This window comes from Mobula hypostoma, chromosome 5 (assembly GCF_963921235.1).
Source record: "Mobula hypostoma chromosome 5, sMobHyp1.1, whole genome shotgun sequence".
Classification (NCBI taxonomy): domain Eukaryota; kingdom Metazoa; phylum Chordata; class Chondrichthyes; order Myliobatiformes; family Myliobatidae; genus Mobula; species Mobula hypostoma.
In genome coordinates, this window is record NC_086101.1 from 166,635,310 (window position 1) to 166,658,240 (window position 22,931).

The 22,931-nt window shown below is 41.8% G+C and overlaps 1 long non-coding RNA gene across 1 annotated transcript; it reads left to right on the forward strand.

The window, feature by feature from the left end:
- Positions 1–701: 701 nt before the first annotated feature.
- LOC134346341 (uncharacterized) lies at positions 702–16,371 on the forward strand. The gene is made up of 4 exons (XR_010017910.1): positions 702–826; positions 1,755–1,836; positions 14,811–14,944; positions 16,286–16,371. It is a non-coding gene; the product is annotated as an uncharacterized LOC134346341 (long non-coding RNA).
- The last annotated feature ends 6,560 nt before the right edge of the window (positions 16,372–22,931 follow it).

The window sequence follows — 22,931 nt, forward strand, 5'->3', positions numbered from 1 at the left end:
AATGCCTGGTTAATGAGAGAGGTCAGAGGACAATAGCCAGACTGAAATTGACAGGAAGGCGGCAGAACTCAAATAAACACATTTTGCAAAAGTGGTGCGCAAAGGAGCATCTCTGAATGCACAGCACATCAAACCTTGAAGTAGATGGGCTACAGGAGGAGCAGACCACAAGCATACACTCAGTGGCTACTTTAGGCACCTCCTTTACCTAACAAAGTGATCACTGAATGTACAACTATTGCTGATATAGCAATGTATAAAAGTAGTCATTATCCTAAGGATGTTTTACTGGTGAAATGAAGTGTAAAGACAGAAAAGGCTGGACCATCTTGGAGTGCACTTACTAGAACTGAAAGAATAAATAATTGTTAGCTCCCTATTTTAGATCTAGTCCCTAAAGGTATAACTTGATAACAGTCCAAGGTTTCTTGAGGTCAGTTGAATGAATGAGAAGAGTAGCATGGTGAAAGGTGGTTGTGAATTGATGTACAGCATGAAGTATGGAAGGACTGCTTCAGCATTAATAGATTACAACAAAAAAAAAGCATCTATTGATCACAGCTCCGCAGCAATAATACGATTAGAAGGCAATAACACTAGTTTCTATATCTGGAATCTGACTCAGATTTCACTGTGTGGAAAGGAATGACATCATCCTGGCTGCATCTGTTTTTTTTAAATTAATGAAATTATGGGACGGGTTTGAAAATCATTAAAGTCATTGTTGCTTCTTATTACTGTAAAGAAAAAGCTCAGATTTACTGCCGAGGGTGACAGGCTTGAAGGCATCATTTTTCAGAGGTGTGTGCAAGGAATTGCTTAGCAGGTAGGAGGTCATAAAAATCAAGATTTAATTTAATACTAATTAGTTGGCAGAGGATACAGAATTTTCTTATTGTGGCTTTTTTCTGTTTTTACAGTATACCTTTGAGAATAGACCGTCATTTCTGAATTCTGCATAATCTTCTTTGCTTACATATTAATTTTCAGATTTTTGTTCTTATTTATTAAAGCTGTATTATGTGCAGTATAATATTTAACTGCTTGCTTCTGATTGAAGTATAACCAACAAGTATGCCTACTGACAGTAATGAACGCAACTTGAAAGATATCAAAATAGAACAATTATGCCATGGTCTGCTAATAATGGCATTGTACTGATAGATAGTTTGCAATCACATTTCCTTAATTGTACAGCATTTCAATAGAAGTGAAGAAAATTCTTACTTAAAAGCACAGTGCTGTCTGCAAATTCAATGATGTAATGCCTGTAGATAAATTAAACCCTGCAAGAGTGATATAATAGCAATGAGGTATGGATTTAAAGAAAGAAACTAAAGATGAATTTCTAATAAAACTTTTCGTCTATCCACTGAAGAATCTGTACTCAATCTTTCTCCTTGATGTAGCCTGAGAATGATTGCATGTGATATTATCACAGGAAGTTTTCCATTTAAAGGTCTCTTTTCTCTATGATGGGCATGAGAGGACAAGATAATAGCTAGAAAGGTTAAAATAAAGAATGTGTCCCTGCCTTATTGCATATGAAGCTAGGGCAACACACAAAATGCTGGAGGAACTCAGCAGGTCAGACAGCATCGATAGAGAGGAATAAATAGTTGACATTTCAGGCCAGGACCATTCATCAGGCCCGAAATGTTGACTGTTTATTCCCCTCCATAGACACTGCATGGCAACTGTACTACCCTGTCCTGATTTTGCAATGTGCAAAACTTCTATCTTCTCTTTTTCAGACTCCAGCAGTGCAGCTGGGAACACTAGTTCAGTTGAACAGTTGACGGGCAGATGTTCGAGGATATCTGCAATGAAACTGAGGTGGGAAGTCTGATAACATGCTTTTCAGAGCACTCATTGTGAGCCAGGTGGAACAGGAATATGTCTCATGGTGCTCAAGGAAGCCTTGAACCACTCCTCCACTGATATCTACCAATGATGATAGCCGAACTTTCTCCCGCTCTCCAGCCCAAAGTCGTAGCCTTGCTTTTGCCATTTGCCCCCAATATCAAACTCCAATTTTCCCTCCACTGCTGCCTTTTGCCTCACCAAACCTCGATTCCAACTCAGGTCCCCTCCCAAGCGGACTGAAACAGCATTAACTGCTCCTGTCTACAGCATCCTGATGCTGACATGTCATTTCCACAGGAACCACATGAGCCAGAGATGCATTTAGAGAGAAGCTTAAGAAGTGTGGGAATAAGGAAGGATATAGGTTATATGAACGGAGCACCCAGCCAACATAGTTTTCATCCCTCCTCCCTCCGGGAGAAGGCTCAGGAGCTTGAAGACTCGTACGGCCAGATTTGGGAACTGCTTCTTTCCAACTGTGATAAGACTGCTGAAAGGATCCTGACCCGGATCTGGGCCGTACCCTCCAAATATCCGGACCTGCCTCTCGGTTTTTTTGTACTACCTTACTTTCCATTTTTCTATTTTCTATTTCTGACTTATAATTTAAATTTTTAATATTTACTATTGATTTGTAATCCAGGGAGTGGGAAGCGCAGAATCAAATATCGCTGTGATGATTGTACGTTCTAGTATCAATTGTTTGGCGACAATAAAGTATAAAGTATAAAGTATGAAGAGGGATGTGAGGAGACATGTAAGGTGCACAGACATTGCAATAGATGAGTTGGACTGAGTGGCTTGTTTCCATGTCCTTATGTTGTCAAAGAGTAAACAACGTGGAAATCTCTATGAAATATTCTGCGTAAGGGTAAGACTGTAGGACACAGCAGGCAGAATATCCATCTGAATATCCAATGAGGGCCTGAGTGCTTTCTCACTAATCATTTTTAGACAAGCTTAGAGGTGACTGGTCACATTCAAATGCATGATCTTGACCAAGTGACACATACATCAGGCCTTCCATCACTGTCACTGAGGAATGTTGGATATAAAGAACACCATTGTTCAAAGCTGTCCCAGATTCCTTTGTGAAGTTGTAAGTGGAGGCATTGGGCTCTAGCCATCTCAGACATTTTCCAACTTCTCACAGCAGAGAGGGAAACACCAACAGCCCATTTACTGTAATTTAAACATATGTGACCTCAGGGACTTTACCCTGGTTAATCAGTAACCATGAACCATGTTTATTTAAATGTCTCAGGTGGATCTGTGCAAGAGGATCTCAGTCTCACAGTCTAAACAGCTGCCTGCAATTAAATCTCAATTATTTTTCATTTATGAGCAACCTTTAAAATAACAAAATTAGGAGACTGTCAGGTATCACATATGAAATAAAGGCATATATGTTTAAATATTATGGCCTTTAAATTATTTCCTCCTTAAGTAAAACACTGCAGATGCAAAAAATCTGAAATAAAACAGATGGTGGAAATACCTGGCAGTCAGACAGTATCTGTTGTCCTTCAAAATACCAGCCCATGGAGAGTGTGTTCAATTGCACAATCATTTCAAGGTGATACCCACATTAAACCATGACCTAATAGAGGGTTTTTGACCTGGAACATTAACTGCCTCTCTCCACTGATGCTGCCTGTCCTGCTGAGTATTTCCAATGCTTTCTATTTAAATCAAAATCAGAATCAGGTTTACTGTCACTGGCCTATGTCATGAAACTTGTTAACTTAGCGGCAGCAGTTCATTGCAATACATGATAAATATAGAAACGGGTAAATGAATTACAGTAAGTATATATATGTTTATTAAATAGTTAAATTGAGAATAGTGGTGTAAAAACAGAAATAATAAAAAAGTGAGATAGTGTTCGTAGGTTCAACGTCCATTTAGGAATCGGATAGCAGAGAGGAAGAAGCTGTTCCTGAATTGTTGAGTGTGTACCTTCAGGCTTCTGCACCTCCTTCCTGACAGTAGCAATGAGAAGAGGGCATGTCCTGGTTGATGAGGGGTCCTTAATAATGGATGCCACCTTTCTGAGGCACCGCTCCTTGAAGGTGACTTGGATACTACAGAGGCTAGTACCCATGATGGTGGTGACTAATTTTACACCTTTCCTTAGCTTCCTTTGATCCTGTCCAGTAACCACCCCACACCCCCCAACAGACTTCCATACTCTTTCTTAGTTCAGTGATCAGAGAGGGCTTTTTATTCTGCACGAAGTGTCATGAATCAGCTTGGCATATTGATAAAGGAAACCCGAAATGTTTTGCTTTACAGCTACTCAGTTGTAAGCTGTGAGGACTGATTTCAGTGTTCCCCTCAGACAATGTTTCTTGGGAAAGAGTGACAGAAGTAGCAGGGGGTTATAGGAACTCCAGGTGGCAGACTAGTTGTATCTGGCATTATTCAGTTCTTGAGGCTCAAGCACAATCATCAGCACCCATCAGCTAGGACCCCCACCACCCAGACCAGGCTCTCTTCTCACTGCTGCCATCAGGAAGAAGGTACAGGAGCCTCAGGACCCACACCATCAGGTTCAGGAATAGATATAACCTCTCAACCATCAGGTTCTTAAACCAGGAGGGATAACTGCATTCAACCTCACTTGCCCCATCACTGAACTGTTCCCACAATCTATGGACTCACTTTCAAGGACTTTCCACTTCATATTCTTGATGTTTATTACTTACTAATTATTATCTTTTTATTTTCTTTAGCACAGTTTGTTGCCTTTTGCACATTGGCTGGTTGTCGGCCGTTAGGTGCGGTCTTTCATTGATTCTGTTATGGTTCTTGGATTTACTGAGTATGCCCGGAGGAAGATGAATCTCAGGGATGTATATGGTGACATATATGTACTTTGATAATAAACTTACTTTGAACTTTTGAACCACCTGGCGACAAGAAAGGAGAATTGCCTCCACAGTTTCCAGCCCAACTCGGAAGTAAGCACAAAGTTTTTCTGTCTGATGCAGGAAAATTTTCACTAAGCCTTTTCCATGTTTGAAGAAATCATGAAAACTGCTACCTTTACATGTAATGCTTCCTTTTTGGTGCAGACTAGCATGCACGTTTAGCCAGTCTGCTTTGTTCAAAGAAGCCATGAATGGTTCTTTGTGCCTCCCCACCCCCCCCATCTTACATCAACTACAGAGAAGGCACTTGGAGTAGTGTGTGTAGCTGTGGTCACCTCACTATAGGAAGGATGTCATTAATCTGGAAAGGACACGGAAAGGATCCATAGGGATGCTACTGGGTCTAGAGGGCCTGAGTTACAAGGGGAGACTGGTTATGCTGGAACTGTTTTCCCAGTAGCAAGTGAGACTGAGGGGTTAAATGGAGAACAGTACCGCACAGGAGCAAGCCATTCAGCCCACAATGTTGTGCCGAACCAACTAAAAAGCAAATCAAAACACCCAAACACTCATCCGATGTTCCTATCCCCCCACCTTCCTTACAGCCACGTGCCTATCCAAACGTCTCTTAAAAGCCTCTGATGTATTTGCCTCTACCACCACACCAGGCAGCGCATTCCAGGCATCCACGACTCTCTGAGTAAAAAAACTTACCTTCACATCCCTCTTGAACCAACCTCCTCTCATCATCAATGCATACCCTCTGGTACTGGACATTTCAACCCTGGGAAACAGATACTCCTCGTCCATTCGATCTATGCCTCTCATAATCTTGAAAACCTCCATCAGATCTCCCCTCAGCCTCTGGTACTCAAACCAAGTTTACCCAGCCTCTCGTGATAGCACGTGCCATCTAAACCGGGCAGCATCCTGGTAAACCTGCACCCTCTCCAAATCCTCAACATCTTTCCTAGAGTGAGGCAACCAGAACTGTACGCAGTAATCCAGAGTTTTATAAAGTTGCAACATAACCTGCATTTGAACTCATTGCCTCGACTGATAACAGCAAGCATTCCATAAGCCTTCTTAACCACCTTATCGACCTGTGTAGACACTTTCAAGGAGCTATGAACTTGGATCTCAAGATCTCTCTGCTCAGCAACACTGTTGCTGTTAAGGATCTTGCACTTAACAGTGTACCGACTCCTTGCATTTGCCCTACTGAGGTGCAACACCTCACATTTATCTGGGTTAGACTCAATCTGTCATTTCTCAGCCCATATCTGCAATTGATCTATATCGTGCTATTCTTTGCCAGTCTTCTACACTATCCACAGCTCCACCAATCTTAGTATCATTTGCAAATTTACTAATCTGCCCACCTACAGTTTCATCCAGGGCACTTATATGCTTTACAAACAGCAGAGGTCCCAGCACGGATCTCTACAGAACTCCACTAACTACAGACCTTCAGCTCAAATAAGTCCCTTCAACCACCACCCTTTGTCTTCAATGTGCAAGCCAGTTCTGAATCCAACCAGCCAATCCACCGTGGATCCCATGTAACTTAATCCTCTGGATTAGCCTCCCATGTGGGACTTTGTCAAACACCTCACTAAAATCCATGTGGACAACATCCACGGCCCTACCCTCATCAGTCTCTCTCATCACCATGTCAAAAACTCAGTCAAGTTGGCAAGGCATGACCTGCCATGCACAACGCCGTGCTGGCTCCTTCAATAACCTGGGTAAATCCCATCAGACCCCAGGGACTTTTCTACCTTAATACTCATTAGGAGGCCCAACACTTCTTCCTCCTTTAGGTCTAAATGTCCTACTACACTCAGCACTGATTTCTTGGTCCTCCATATCCTTTTCCTTGGTAAATACTGAAGTAAAGTACTCATTAAGTACCTCACTCACATTCTTCGCAGCCAAGCAAATGTTCCACCCTTTATCCTTAAGTGGCCCCACCATCTCCCTAGCTATCCTCTTAATCTTGATGTGTGTATAAAATGCCTTGTGATTCACCTTAATCCTACTTGCCAAGGACTTTTCATGGCCCCTCCTAGCTTTCCGATTTCCTTCATTAGTTCTTTCCTGACTTTTTTATATACCTCATGTGTTTCGTTTGATCCTGACTTCTGAAGTTTTACATGCTTTTCCTTTTTCTTCTTGACTAAATTCATCACCTCTTTGGACATCTGAGGTTCTCTTATCTTTCCATCCCCATCCTTCCTTCTAACAGGAACATACCTTTCCTGTAGTCTGTGCAATTGATCTTTAAACACCCTCCACATGTCTGATGTGAGCTTGCCAGAAGAAAGGTGTTTCCAATTGACGCTTCTTAGTTCCTGCCTAATGCTCTTCCAATTTTCCCTATTCCAATTTAAAACTCCCCACAAGGACCATATCTATCCTTATTTATAGCTATCCTGAAAGTTAAGGAAATGTGGTCGCTGTTCCCCAACTGTTCATTGACTAAAAGGTCAGTCACCTGGCCAGGCTCATTATCCAACACCAGGTCTAGTACGGCCCCAGCTCTCTTTGGACCATCTACATATTGATTTAAGAAACTTTTCTCGATACACCTAACAAATTCTGCCCCATCTAAACCCCTTATATTAGGAAGGTCACAGTTTATATTAGGGAAGTTGAAATCCTCCATGATAACAACCCTATAATTTTTACACATTTCCTTAATCTGATTACATTTCTGTCCCTCAATGTCCCGGCAGCTATTAGGGGGTCTGTAGTACAATCCCATCAGTGTGATTGTACCCTTCCTATTCCTAAATTCCACTCAAATGGACTCAGGGTCTGACCCCTCCATTATGTCCCTCCTGAGTGCAACTGAGATATTGTCCCTGATTAGTAGTACAACTCCCCTCCCCTTTTACCTCCTCCTCCATTTTTCGAAAACCATGCCAGGCTCAAGTCTAGAATAAGGTGCAGCAATTGCCCATGGGCATTTAGCTGCAAAAATATATGTGAAAATCATAAAAAATCAGGATATTCAGTACTCAGAAATTGTACTTCTGAAAGAATGCCAAAACTTCAAGGAAACTCCTGTTAATGTGTCTTAAACCTCAATCCTCATCCAACATAAAGTGCCGATCTTCTAAAGTGATATTGTCTTGTTCGAAGCAATCAATAAGAATCTCCATGGATAAAGTTCAAAAACAGTGCAATCAATTAATTCTGTTGCCTTGTATCATATGTCTGCAATATTAGTACCTGCTCAAATGGTTGCCTTCTCTTTGTGACTGTATTGTATAAGATTACCAGTCCATCACTTCTAAGTGATCTGGGTAGTTATTTAAATGAAAGAAACCGGGACATTTAATTGTGACCTGTACACTGACAGAATTGTAGGGACTGGCTGTATAGTGACTGTGAATCCCCCCTTCTGATCTTAAGCCAAGATCTGAGACCCCATTGATTTTTAGCTGGTATCATGGGTTTGTAGGCTAAAGGGCAAAGGGGAATTTAAGTTATTTCTGTTTAATTATTTTGTTTGGGTTTTAAGTGCTTTTAATTAATTTTATTTTCAAACCTTCAAAAATTATATGTATTTCTTTATTACTTATTAAACTTTAAAACCATTAAATGTCACTCATAGCTTTAATAGCTGGCAACGTGAGGATGGGGCTTTGTAAGGACTGAGAACAATGGGGAGTGCTGGAAAATTGGATTAACCCAGGGCACAGTAATTTTCCACTCATTCCTGGTGTCTTAAGACATATAGGAAATTGGACTCCAAATCTTGGCAAGAGTTTCACTCTGTATTCTCGCAGTGACATCAGCAACTGTGTAGAACTGAGCATTTGTCTACAATGAGATTTACAACCTTGCTGAAAAACTGCAGTTCTTATTTAACTACAGAACAACCTTCACTGGCACTATTTCCCTTGAAGCCAGGCTATTTAAAGAGATAACACTCAAACTACTTTCCTTATCTCACCAAGATCTGTGATCTCATGCAAACACTGACATGGCTTTATTTCCCCATGGAGTTCAGAGGTCAGTCCTCCTGAGCCCTGGGGTCATTAGCTGTCATTGACGATTCTTGCTACAGCTCGCATTTTACTCCTCACCGCTGTGTCAGGGGGGGGGTCACCAAAACTCCATACTTGAGCAGAAAAGAGAGTTTCATTCAAATTCCCTCTCCCTCTTTAAAACTCCAGTGGATATAATACTAGCCTCTCAAACCTTTCCTCATAAGGCAACCTGTCCATTCCTACCCAGTATTAGTCCAGGAAACATTCTATCAGCTGCTTTCTATACTGCACTCCAAATATGGTCTCAACAACACCCTCTATAACTAAAGCACAACCTCCCTATATCTGAATTCAATTCCCCTCGTGACAGATGAAAACATTTTGTTAATTTTCCTAACAACTTGTTCCATCTGCAATCTGATCTTTAACAAATTTATCACTGGACATCCAAATCCTCTCGCCTCTCAAAGCTCTTCAATGTCTTGCTATTTAAATAATATGCTTTTCTTTCCCTGTCAAAAGAGACGGTTTAGCATTTTCCCTCGTCTCGCTCAATCACAAATCCTGTGTATATCTCTCTGTAACTTCCCTATATTCGCCATCACAAACCCTTGCGATTGGAGGTGTTCAGTTATCAGGAATGACTGAATAGGCGGAGGCTCTTTGCCTGGAGCAGGGAGGCTGAGGGGTGACCATTTTAGGTGCTTATAAGATCATGAGGGGCATTGAAAAGGTGTATAGTCACAGTCTTTTTCCCAGGATAAGGTGAGAAGGAAAGTCTGAAAGATGAATGAAGCAACTTTTTTCATACGAACAAGTGAGCATGTGGAATGAGCTGCCAGAAGTGGCAACATCTAAAAGCTAAAAGGCATTCAAATTCCAAAGTTCAAAGTAAATTTATTAACAAAGTACATTTATGTCACTATATACTACCCTGAGATGTATTTCCTTGCGGGCATTCACAGTAAATACAAAGAAACAAATAACACCCAAACAAAATAATAATAATAAATAAATAAGCAATAAATATTGAGAAAATGGGAGCATAGGTTGTGGGAACAGTTCAGTGTTGGGGTGAGTGAAGTCGAGTTACGTTGTCCCCTCTGGCACGTGGCCAAGTGGTTAAGGCGTTTGTCTAGCGATCTGAAGGTCGCTAGTTCGAGCCTCAGCTGTGGCAGCGTGTTGTGTCCTTGAGCAAGGCATTTAACCACACATTGCTCTAGTGTTTGTGCGAGGAGTAGTACCCCACACAGACTTCCAATCTGTGCCTTGTAAGGCATGAAAATGCCTGACGCAGGCCTCTCATGGTCTGAGTCGACGTTCCCCTCCCCTCTCTCTGGTTCAAGAGCCTGATAGTTGAGGAGTAATAGCTGTTCCTGAACCTGGAGGTGTGGGTCCTGACGCTCCTGTACCAGCTTCTTGATGGCAGCAGTGAGAAGAGAGCATGGCCTGGATGGTGGGCAAAGTTCCCACTAAGGTGTGTGTGTATACACACACAAAGGAATTTAAACTACGCACAGAAGGTTGTCACCCTCTACCTTGTTGGCATGTTAAGTCTATTTCACAATCATACGCAATCACATTTCCTTTTCCGGTTTCTGGTGTGGACAACATGGAGTTTGCGATGATTTGACTGCAGATTTTAGAACTGGCTTATTTATATTGATTTTATTGAGGAAATTATTCAGCTTGCACATGCTGTCATCACTGGGCAAAAGAAATTGCACAGCACAAGACGTTTGCGCACACTGGTCATTACAAATTAGAGGGAACATTGGTGGAGAGGGGGTCCTTGATGACGGAAGGTGCTTTCTTGCGACAGCGCTCCGTAAAGGTGTACTCAATGGTGGGAAGGGCTAGGCCTGTGATGAGCTGAGCCATATCCACTACTTTTTGTAGGATTTTCCATTGGATGGCATTGGTGTTTCCGCACCAGGCTGTGATGCAACCAGTCACTATAGTCTCCACTGCCCAGCTATAGAGCTTTGCCATTTTTTTATGACATGCGAACTATGCAAACTTGTAAGAAAGCAGAGGCTCTTCCCTGCTTGTTTTGTACAGGCTGGACCCAGTACAGATCCTCTGAAATGATATCACCCAGGAATTCAAAGTTAAGGTAAGGAGGAAAGACTTAAAGAGGACCTATGAAGCAATTTTTTCAGACAGAGGTATATATGGAATAAGCTGACAGAGGAAGTGGTAGAGGAGGATACGACTATAACGATTAAAAGATATTTGGACAGACACATGGGTAGGAAAGGTTTAGAGAGATATAGGCTAAATAGACACAGGCAGATGAGGCTAGCTCAGGTAGGCAACATGTTCAGCATGATTGAGTTGGGTTGAAGCCTTATTTCCCTATAATTTATAAATATACTACACCATTACCAACTTTAGCAACCACGCGTTTGACCTCTTCATCCATTTATATACTGTAAATTGTAAAATCTAAAGAATTCAGGACTGATCTCCGTTCATGCCATTTGCAATGTCTTGCTAATCAGGAAAGATCTATTATTTCATATTAGCCAGCCAATCTTCTACCTTCATTAATATGTTATTGCTCACACCATGAGCTGTTATTTTCCACAATAACATTTAATATGATGCTTTGTCAAATAACTTCTGGAAGTCTTAAACGTACACTTTATCCATAACACAGGCTAGTTCTTCAAAGAACTTCAATAAGTTGGTCATACCTGATTTCTCTTTCACAAAAATATGCTTCATTCCTTGAAATTTTCTAAGTGACTTGTTCTTAGTAATATAACATTTTCTTTATGTCATAAACTAAATAGGCTGTAGATTCCTACTGCTTCCATTTAAAAAAAACCCAGTTCCAGTTATTATTTTCCAATCTAATTGAACCTTCCATGAGTTTGTGGAATTTTGCAAAATTAACATCAATGCATCTCAATTCCCACTTCTAACACATTAGAGGGCAGCCATGAGCTTTTGCATTCTGTAATAACCTTAAGAGGAATGAATAGTGATTTCACTAAAACATTTGAGTTTCTCAGACAGATTTACAGGTTCTTTCTCCAGATGTAGAGAGAAGGGGCATACTTTCAGATAAAAGATCTAGATTAATTTATTACCATGTGCATTAGTCTGGTGAGATACCAGTACAAAGTAAAACTGGCTTGCAGCAACTTCACAAACATGTCGAGTACTGTAGAAAAGTCTCAGGCACATGTAAGAATATTTTGTAAAGTGAAGATAATGAAATGAAAAGTTTCTAAACTTTAAACTATAAGGTAAACAGTAAAAAAAAACTAAATCAGATCAACATTTGATGTGACCACTCTTTGCCTTTAAAAGTGTATCAATTCTCTGTCATGCAGTTTAGTAAGAAAGTTGGTTGGTAGGTTGTTCCAAGCATCTTGCAGAACTTGCCACAGATCTTCTGCAGACTTTGGCTGTCTCTCTTGCTTCTGTCTCTCCAGGTAATCCCATACAGCTTTGATGATGTTGAGATTAGGGCTCTGTGGAGGCCATACCGTCCGAATCATATAAAAATTCTCGGGGGCCTAAGTCTTTTGCACAGTTCAGCCAACGCAGTTATAAATAATAACACAGAATATAAATTAGACAAGACAGTGAAGGGGAAGTGATACCTGCCACCAGTCAGAGTTCACTAATATCTCGTGAGGCTTGGTATCATACTCTTTGTAAGAAATCTGGAAGAGGTCATCTGGTTGACAGGAAGTTAGAGACAATATTTAGATTGATTATTTTTCATCAGAAATTGAACTAAAAATGTAACAGTCTTTTTCAAGAAAATACAAGAAAAGGGGGAAGAGAAGAAGAAACAAGATGCATGTGACATGGCAGATAATAGGAGGTGCTAAGATGCATAAAATGGCTATGGCTATCTTTAGAAACTTCTGAACTTGATGTTCTATCCAGAAGACTGTAAGTTGCCGAACTGAAAGATGAGGCGTTGCCTTCCCTGAGAAGGACCAAGAGGTCAAAGTGAGACACGGACTCTGAAGCATTCTTACAAAGCCATCTCTGATTCTGAGTGAATTCAATGTATGATACTGTTAGATCAGAAAGTAATATTTGTGCCTGCCTGCAGCAATGTAACAACTTCACATTAAATCAATTTGTAATAAACACGGTCTACTAAATTTGAAAGGTTGAAACAAATCACTGGAAGCAATTGCTTGTTATTTTACTGCCCCCACATGCTGAGTGAGCTGCTGAGTATTTGTTACTGCTGCTTTCACATCATATTTCTGCCCAGTCAGTGCAACGCTCCTGACTGACTGTATCCTGCTCTGTAATCTGAGTGTTGGAAGTCACTTACACCCATAGGAAGTGCATGTGCTCCACAAAGGTATTTCTACCTTTTGACCTGGTCAAAACGCTTGCAAAACCATTCAGCACATTTGCCCTTCCATCTGAATATTGATCATCTGTTTCTCCGCATTGGCCGTCCCTCTGGGTTGGTTCCAGTCTGGCTGCGTGTTTTCTGAGGCGGCTGATGTGACCGGTGTGGAATATTCAGACGCTTCCAGACGCAGATGGTTTGAAGGCTTCATTCTTTTCATTGGACTCTTGTGTGGTGCTGACTATGGGACTACATGCTTTTATTACTTGTCTTGATGCCCTTTCTGCGTTTTGAGGAGTCAGGGATTTCCACTAGGATGTTGCATTAGTTTCAAGGAGACTTTGAGAAGAAGGAACGAAATTTGTGTGATGCACAGGATGAATGGTGGCATTAAGAAGATAACAGATGATGATGAAAGGCTTTTTTTTTCCCCCTCACAACAGGTTTATCTTGCCATGACAGAAGTCAGGGAAGAATGCCCATTATGGGAATCTGTTGCCTGGCACGTGGAATGTCTTGTCCACTCTCTGAAGTCATGTCAAGTCAAGATTATTGTCATGTAACTACGTACATGTATACCGCCAAATGAGATGATGTTTCTCGGAACCGAAGTGTAAAGCACAGTACTGCACATAACACACAAACTTAGGAAAGTAAGGATAAAATCTATGAATGAATTATGCATAAACTAACAAAGTGCGTAAATTAAATATTGTCAGGTACAGAACAGATGAACCAGTGGCACTTTCAACGCAACGTGACAGGGAGTTCACCAGCTCAATGGCCTGGGGGAAGAAACTGTTTCTCATCCTGTCCATTCTTGTTTTTATGCATCAGAGTCTCCTGCCCGACGATAGAAAGTCAGAGAGGATGCTGGGTGGATGGGTGGGATCCTTAATAATACTAAGGGCCCTGCGAACACAGCGCTCCTGATAAATGTCTCTGACGGATGGTAGGGAGACCCCTTTGATCCTCTCAGTCGTTCTCACAGTCCTTCCGGTCCAATACTCACGGCTCCCATACCAGATGGAGATGCAGCCTGCCGGGGTGCTCTCAATGGTGCTCTTATAAAATTCAGGGAAGATTTGGGGTGGGGGGAGCCTTGCTTGCCTCAATCTCCTTAGGAAGAGGAGGTGCTGCTGTGCCTTCTTGTTCAGGAAGGTGATATCAAGGGACCAGGTCAGCAATGTTCTCTCTAATTTGTAATGAACAGTGTGCACAAAAATCTTGTGCTGTGCAATTTTTTTTTGCCCAGTGATAACAACATGTGCACACTGAATAATTTTTCCAATTAAAAACAGTATAAATAAGCCAGTTCTAAAATCTGCAGACAAATCATTGCAAACTCCATGCTGTCAACACCATCTGCATCAGAAACCGGAAAAGGAAATGTGATTGTGTACGATCGTGAACGATCGTGAAATATACTTATCACACCAACGAGGTAGAGGGTGACAACCTTTCATGCACAATTTAAATTCCTTTCTGCACTAGTAGCTAAAGATGTGTCTGCACGCACACACCTTAGAGAGAATGTCCACGATGTGAACTCCTAGGAACTTGGAAGCTAGCTCCATATGACTAGAGCCCGGGTCCTAGGGAGATGACCTTGGGAAGGATGATGATGTTGAATTGATTATTCCTCCAATGGTTTTGGAAGATTTTGTAAGCCTAACGTCAGTTGCACTTCTCCATCACTTTGAGGTGCCTACTTTGTGTTTCCAAATCTTGCAGGTTCACTAAAATGAGTGGGATACATTGATGGGCTTTTCCTTTGACCACCCTCCTTTCACAAGTGAAGCTGATACACTGATGTTGATGGTGAATTTCATCATCAATTTCTCTTTTGCCAAGGGATGGCTCCCAAGGTATGAAAGTTGATCCACATTATCCAGGATCTCATCTTTGATCTTTCCTGTTGGTCATTACAGTGTAGTGGGAGCAGTTAGGCAGAGTAATAGAGCAAGTTCGTCGGTATTTTAGTTTTGTTTTGGGTTTCTTTTCACTTTTGTTATGATCCCTTTTTGAATGTTTGACTCTAGAAGTAAGAATCCCAGACACAAGAGAATCTGCAGGTGCTTGAAATCGAGAGTATAGCACAGGAAACGCTGGGGGTACTCAGCAGGTCAGGCAGCATGTATGGAGAGGAATAAACAATCGATGTTTGGGGCCTTTTCCTCCTATCACCTCTCAGCTTCTCACTGCATCCCTACCACCTACCTTCCCCCTCACCACATCACCTGCCAGCTTGTACTCCCCCCTCACCCCCACCCCCAGCTTCTTGTTCTGGCTTCTGCTACATTCCTTTGCAGCCCTGATGAAAGGAATGTGGCAGAAACATCGACTCTTTATTCCTCTCCATAGATGCTACCTGACCTGCCTAGTTCCTCCAGCATTTTGTGTGTGTTACTAAGAGTCACAGACTTTCATCTGCAATAACCTGGATTTTCAATTCAGCAAGTTTCCAGTAGTTTACATTGTAGAAAGTAATTTAACTCAGAGCAGCTGCTTGAGGGATGCCTGCCTTGAGGAAGTTTAAATCTTCTCTTCGATTTGAGTTTAGTGAGACCCTCTCTTACTGCTCCGCTTCTGTGATCCAACTCATTGACCAAGTCCTCACCCAGGCTTGCAACCATGGCAGCGTATACTTCCTAGGAACTTGTCCTTGCCCTTTACCTTTCCTACCCACTTGGCATTACTTATCACCTTCTAGCTAGGCCTCCTTCCCCTTCCCCAATCTTTTTATTTTGGCATCTCCCCTCTTCCTGATGAAGGGCCTCAGCCAGAAATGCTGACTGTTTGTTCTGCTGCCTTACCTGCTGTGTCCTCCAGCATTTTGTGTGTGTGTGTGTGTGTGTGTGTGTGTGTGTCTCTCTCTCTCTCTGGATTTCCAGCATCTGCAGAATCTGTTGTGCTCATGATTTGCAAACAAATGAGATCTTCATGACAACCGAATGCCCAGAATCTACTGTCCTAGTTATTCACACTGATGGCAAAGGTATAAAATACCCCTGCAGTAAATGTATTGTGTCAGGGGAGCCTAAATTATTACAATCTTTTGATTAATGTTAAGAACTACAGGCATCTATACAGGTGCATCCCCCTCCCCCTCCAATTTAGAAAACATTAAATCGGTGTTAATGTGTTTATACTTGTGTGCTAATATGCTAACATCAATGGTGAAATTCCTTATTGTTTTTGCTTCACAGGTTCAATGTGAATAGAGAACACCACCACATTTTTGTTTCGTTTCCTTGCTCTTAAGGTTATGCAATTAAATCATTCTAACGACAAAAGTAAGTGTTGCAGTACTATTTTTATAATCCTTTCCTCAACAGATTTCCGACCATGGAACAGCACCCTGCACACAATGTTACAGGCTGGCTGCAGTGGATAGCCAGCGAGAAGATGCGTCTCGCTGTGAATGACATAATGTGCTAAAAAGAGACGATGATGTAATGTAAATGTCAAAAGAGGCGTCCTTTTCCAAGTCAGGCTGCAGCATCTAAAGTATTCTGTTAGCTCGAAAGTAGGCTATGCACAAAATTGAAAAGAAGAAATCTCACTCATTAGTTGTCCTTTACTTTAGCTTCAGAGGCAAAAGCAATTGCAGGATTTTCTTATAATTAGTTGGTACATGCAAAATACAGAGCTTTAGATCTGCCAATCAGAACTTTGATTAGTTAATCCTCCCTACCCTCTGTCCATGCAAGATCTGCACTCCATGTCCAGGGATGATGTCAGTCCTGTTCTGCATTGGCAGGAAGGGGGAACTGGATTGGTATCCAGAGGATGCAAATTTCAGGTAATTGGCAAAAGAGGCTATGGTGAATTGAGATTTTATATTATACAGCAGCTTTTATTATGCTTTGCAATACACAGCCTGAAATCAGGTCCAGTCCTGTCTTCCAAAATGAAATTCAATAAATACTTGAAGGGGAGAGAATTGTAAGGATTATGGAGAAATGAGCAAGGGGAACTGCATGAATCAGATAGCTCTTTCACGGAATCAACAGGCTGGATATCCTTTTCCTGTCTCCTAGCTTCTAGGATTAGCAGGTAATGATACGTGCGCATATTGGGTTAATGAGACAGTCATGCACTAATGATCCAAACGAGAATGCAAATATTGTCAGATTCATTACAGAACGGTGCAGATGTAAGATGGCCCTTGTGAACAACAGCTGAAGTATTGGCCATTACTTTAAAATGTAAGCACCCAAATTTGCCATCATTAAAACATAGCACATTATAGCACAGTACAGGCTATTTGGCCCATGATGTTGTGCTGACCTTTAAGCCTACTCTAAGATCATTCTAACCCTTCTGTCCTACATTACTCCATTTTGTTCTGTCATCCACATGCCTAGCTAAGAGGTTCTTATATTCTTCTAATGTAACTGCATTTACCATTGCATCTGGCAGGACATTCCACGCATTAATCACTTTCTGTGTAAAGAACTTATATCTGACATCTCCCCTGTACTTTCCTCCAATCACCTTAAAATTATGCCCCTTATCTTAACCATTTCTGCCCTGGGAAAAAGTCTCTGGCTATCCACTCGATCTACCTCTTAATGCCCTATACTTCTCTATCTATTCACCTCTCATGCTCCATCACTCCAGTAAAGCCCTAGCTTGCTCAGCCTATCCTCATAAGACATGCCCTCTAGTCCAGCCAGCATCCTGGTAAATCCCCTCTAGAACTTCCACACCCTTCCTAGGATGAGGAGACAAGAAATGAGCACAATATTTCAAGCAACACACTCAAAATGCTGGAGGAACTCAGCAGGCCAGGCAGCACCTATGGAAAAGAGTAAACAGTCGACGTTTCAGGCCGAGACCCTTTGGCAGGAACATTACAGCATAGTATAGTATATTCCAAGCATGGTCTAACCAATGTTTTATAGAGCTGCAATATTACCTTGTGGCTCTTGTATTCTTGTAAGTTAATAATTACGTTTTAAAAAATATCATCGCTTAGCAAGCCAAATAATTACAATTACTGCTCTTGGTGTCATAACTCAGCGCTGAAAACTTGGTGGATTTTCCTCTATCATTTTGTATAAATTCATGAAAAAATGTAGTACTTTCAGGCTTTGAGGAATATGAGCACAGCTCTGTTTGGTTCTTCTTCGAGTTCTGTTCTTAGTCGCACACTGTCCTAACTTGGGGAGCTCAGCTTCCTTCATTATCACTGAGTCAAAATCTGGAGTCTTTAGCCCAAACAGCATCTCCGCATGACTCATTTTAGCAGCTCACCTGCACCTGCTCAGGAGCAATTGGGCCTACAATAAATCCTCACTTTGTTAGTCAGCCTCATAGCCCATGAATAAACAGCAAAATAAGAATGAGTTCCCCTTTTCTAGATTTCCTGCCAGATAAATTCTTCTACAAAAGTTTGCTGTCAGAAAACAAAAAAATGTGGGATTTCCCAATCGTTTTCTGAAAACCATTATTTTTACCAGAAATTGTGGGTCGAAGCCTTCTGGAGAACTAGGTGCCTGACCTAACTTCATGGCACTGCAATATCTTTCCCAATCTACAATGTGTATTGACTGTATTTCCATATTTCCTTACTAGTGCCCGGAACCTCCAAGTGTTGCAAACTAATCCCTCGAACATGAAGTCTAACAGGAGGCAGATCAAATGGCCTGCAGCTAACTTGACTTCACTGTGGAAGCAGTTTGATGACGATGTTAACCAAATTCTGGAGGCAACGGTGAAGGGAGGGGTTGATAGGAAGCTGCATCGAGGGAGCGAGGAAGAGGAGAGCCATCCGCAGTACCACCGATGCGGCAGAGAGGGCCTCAAGATGGCTGTGGCTCAAAAGAGGGGGGCTATGGAGTCATAAGTAGCTAGCCATCTGGACACAAGCTGGGGTCTGATCAGCCCCGGCTGGGTCACCTGGAGGAGGTTGAATAATGTTGAAAGACCCGAAACACCCGATGATTCCAGGAACATCACTGAAGATGTGTCCAGAAGCATCAATAGATGTATGTACACAACTTAAGAAGCCACTTGGCCTAATGAGTCCATGCCAGTTGCCAGGACAATCCACCAGTCTCATTTCTCTCACTTATTTCCTTTCAACGTATTGTCTGAGCCGCACACACCCATTGTCACTACCCAGTTTAGAATGGCCAAATAACCTAACCTGCCAAGCCACTTTAATGTGGTATTCTCAGTGTTGCATGATGTTAGACTACGACTTGCACAATTCAACTTGAGGACGTCAATCGTTAGGGTCTTTCGGCTTTCCTCTGTCTTGTTCCTTGATATAAATTCAAAGATCAATCTCCTGGCTGAGGTGATCAATCTGTGGAAGTTTGCTCAATGGAAGAGGATTAGCATAAAGCTCTAACGCTGACAGACATAAACTGATAGAGGAACTCATGGAATTAAACATTGTTGATACCTGAAACTTCTGGAGTTAGAACACAGAACTTATTGCACAGAAACACATCTTTTTAGCCCCAATGTTCTGCTGAACTAATTATGCCAATGATACTTAATCCCATCTGCCTACACACCTACACATAGTCCATATCCCTCCATTTCCTGCATATTCATATACAAATAAAATAGAGACATTTCAGAGTTTCTTCAATGACAATTGTATTTTCCTCCATGACAACCCCTGGTAGTGCTTTACATGGATCGACTATACCACTCGCTGTGTAAAATAATCTTGTCCTGCACTTCTCATTTCACCCACCCACCCACTTTCCCCCTCACCTGGTTTCACCCATCAACTGCCAACTTGTACTCCTTCCCCTTCCCCACCATCCTTGTCTGGCTTCTTCCTTCTTCCTTTCCAGTCATAATGAAGGGCCTAGGCCTGAAATGTCAATTAATCATACCTCTCTGTGGATGCTGCCTGACCCACTGAGTTCTTAAGCAGTTCAAATTCAAGATTAATTGGCGTTCAACCATACATGAATACCCATGAATATATCCAAAAGAAACAGTGATAGTCTGGGGCTAAGGTGCAAAAAACACAGTACCAACAGTCACACACAGCACAAGGTACATACAAGATAGCAAGCACATATAAGATATCAGTAGAAAACAGTCACACAAAAAATATAGTCTGTGGTAAACCATGTATATATGTTGTAACTGGGTTATCTGTCTGGACATGCCCCTCCGCTGACTGCTCCTGTGGCTCCTCCCACAGACCCCTGAATAAAGGCGACTGTGTCACTGCTCCTCCCTCAGTCCAGGACAGATATTCAGCATGGACGAGTGTCCATTTACTGTTAATAAAAGCCTTTCAGTATTTACTCTATTTCCAGTCTTTTGGAGTAATTGGTCGTGCATCACAGTCCAAGACCTTGACTCCATGAATGTTGCAGCAGTCTGCAGTTGAAAACAACATAGCTTGTCTTCTGCCGAGCGAACACCGGAAGGCAGCTCTGACTCCAAGTTGGACGCCACGTCACACCCCCTCTGGTGGAACGCACCGGTTCCGATGCCTCTCTCCCGGGCAACTGCAAACAGGCAACACTGCGGCTGGAGGCCTAGACGTTGCTACCACCAAGGCATGCAGCTCCCTTGCCGTCCACCTATAAATCAGTCTCTGTGTGTTGCCTTGCACTTCTTTGACCATTCCCTTTCTCAGCTTAAGTGCATTAGGTGTTTCTACCCTGGGAAAAAGACTGGCTGTCTGCTCTTTCACTGCCTCTCATAATTTTATAAACCTCTGTGTTACAGTTAACAACTGCATATTTCCAGTTGAAATACCATTACAGTTGTACATGATTAAACCTGCCAAAAAAAAACCAAAATAAAGTCTGCAGCCATAAGTTGTGGAAAAATATTCAACAAAGAAGTAATAATATTGAGATAGAAGGGCTACATCTATCTCCTCAACTCTGCACAGCATGAGAGTAGATTTACAGTGGTTAAAAAAGGGAGTAAGGGATCATTGGGTGGCTGATGGCTAGGTGACTTTCAAGCTATTTCTTGGCTTTAATATCAGTGAAGTAATAACTGTGTTAATTTCACTCTTTAATTTCACTAATAACAAAAATATGATTGGGTGTTAAAGTCACTCACTATTAAGCATCTCACATCCTTAATACTTTACAGCATTTTCTGTTTTGAGTTTGGAATTACAACATGCACAATGCTGTGTTATTACACTTCTGTGATCCAAAACTAATTTTGCATTGGCAAGTAGAAACAAAATGAAAGCAAGTCATTGTAGATGTGTACATACCAGTTAGGCTGCTACTGATTGGCTGAGGATGGAGACCATGTGCTCTTAGGGATGGAGAAGTAATTGGCTTTAAGTGGAAGAACAAGTGTACAGAACAAAAGATCAGACAGCTTGCCTACTCCCCAATGAATTGGGGGCAGTAGTGATCTTTTGCAGCTATGACCTTGTCCCTCCCTGTAACTAGTTGTATTAATTCATTAAGTTTACTCATTTGCACTGGAACTGATTCACAGATTGGAAGAGTCCTTTACTGGTGCTTTAAGTACCGTTATAATACAATATTCTCATTTACATACAGTGCCTATAAAAAGTATTCACCTCACTTGGAAGTTTTCAAGTTTCATTGTTTTACAACGTTGAATCACAGTGGATTTAATTTTTTGGATTTTCAGCTTTTTTGACATTGATCAACAGAAAAAAGACCCTTCTGTGTCAAAGTGAAAACAGATCTCTACAAAGTGATTTAAAATAATTACAAATATAAAGCACAAAATAATTGATTGCATAAGTATTCACCCCCTTCAAGTCAGTATTTAGTAGATGCACCTTTGGCAGCAATTACAGCCTTGAGTCCGTGTGGATAGGTCTCTATCAGCTTTGCACATCTGGTCACTGCATGTCTTTCTGCATTCTTCTTCACGAAACTGCTCTAGTTCTGTCAGATTGCATAGGGATCGTGAGTGAACAGCCCTTTTCAAGTCCAGCCACAAATTCTCAAATTAATTGAGCTCTGGACTCCGACCTGGTCACTCCAGGACATTATTTTCTCCTTTTTAAGCCATTCCTGTGCAACTTTAGCTTTATGCTGGGGGCCTTTGTCTTCCTGGAAAACAAATCTTCTCCCAAGTCACAGTTCTCTTGCCAACTGCCTCAGGTTTTCCTCCAGGATTTCCCTGTATTTTGCTGCATTAATTTTACCCTCTACCTTCACAAGCCTTCCAGAGCCTGCTGCAGTGAAACATGCCCACAGCATGATGCAGCCACCACCATGCTTCACAGTAGGGATAGTGTGTTTTTGATGATGTGCAGTGTTTAGCTTATGCAAACATAGTATTTCATCTGAGGGATGAAAAGCTCAATTTTGGTTTCTTCCTGCTGACTTCAGAGTCTCCCAGATGCCTTCTGGGTAAACTCTAGCCAAGATTTCATAGAAACATAGAAACATAGAAAATAGGTGCAGGAGTAGGCCATTCGGCCCTTCGAGCCTGCACCGCCATTTATTATGATCATGGCTGATCATCCAACTCAGAACCCAGCCTTCCCTCCATACCCCGTGACCCCTGTAGCCACAAGGGCCATATCTAACTTCCTTTTAAACATAGCTAATGAACTGGCCTCAACAGTTTGCTGTGGCAGAGAATTCCACAGATTCACCACTCTCTGTGTGAAGAAGTTTTTCCTAACCTCGGTCCTAAAAGGCTTCCCCTCTATCCTCAAACTGTGACCCCTCGTTCTAGACCTCCCCAACATCGGGAACAATCTTCCCGCATCTAGCCTGTCCAATCCCTTTAGGATCTTATACGTTTCAATCAGATCCCCCCTCAATCTTCTAAATTCCAACGAGTACAAGCCCAGTTCATCCAGTCTTTCTTCATATGAAAGACCTGCCATCCCAGGAATCAATCTGGTGA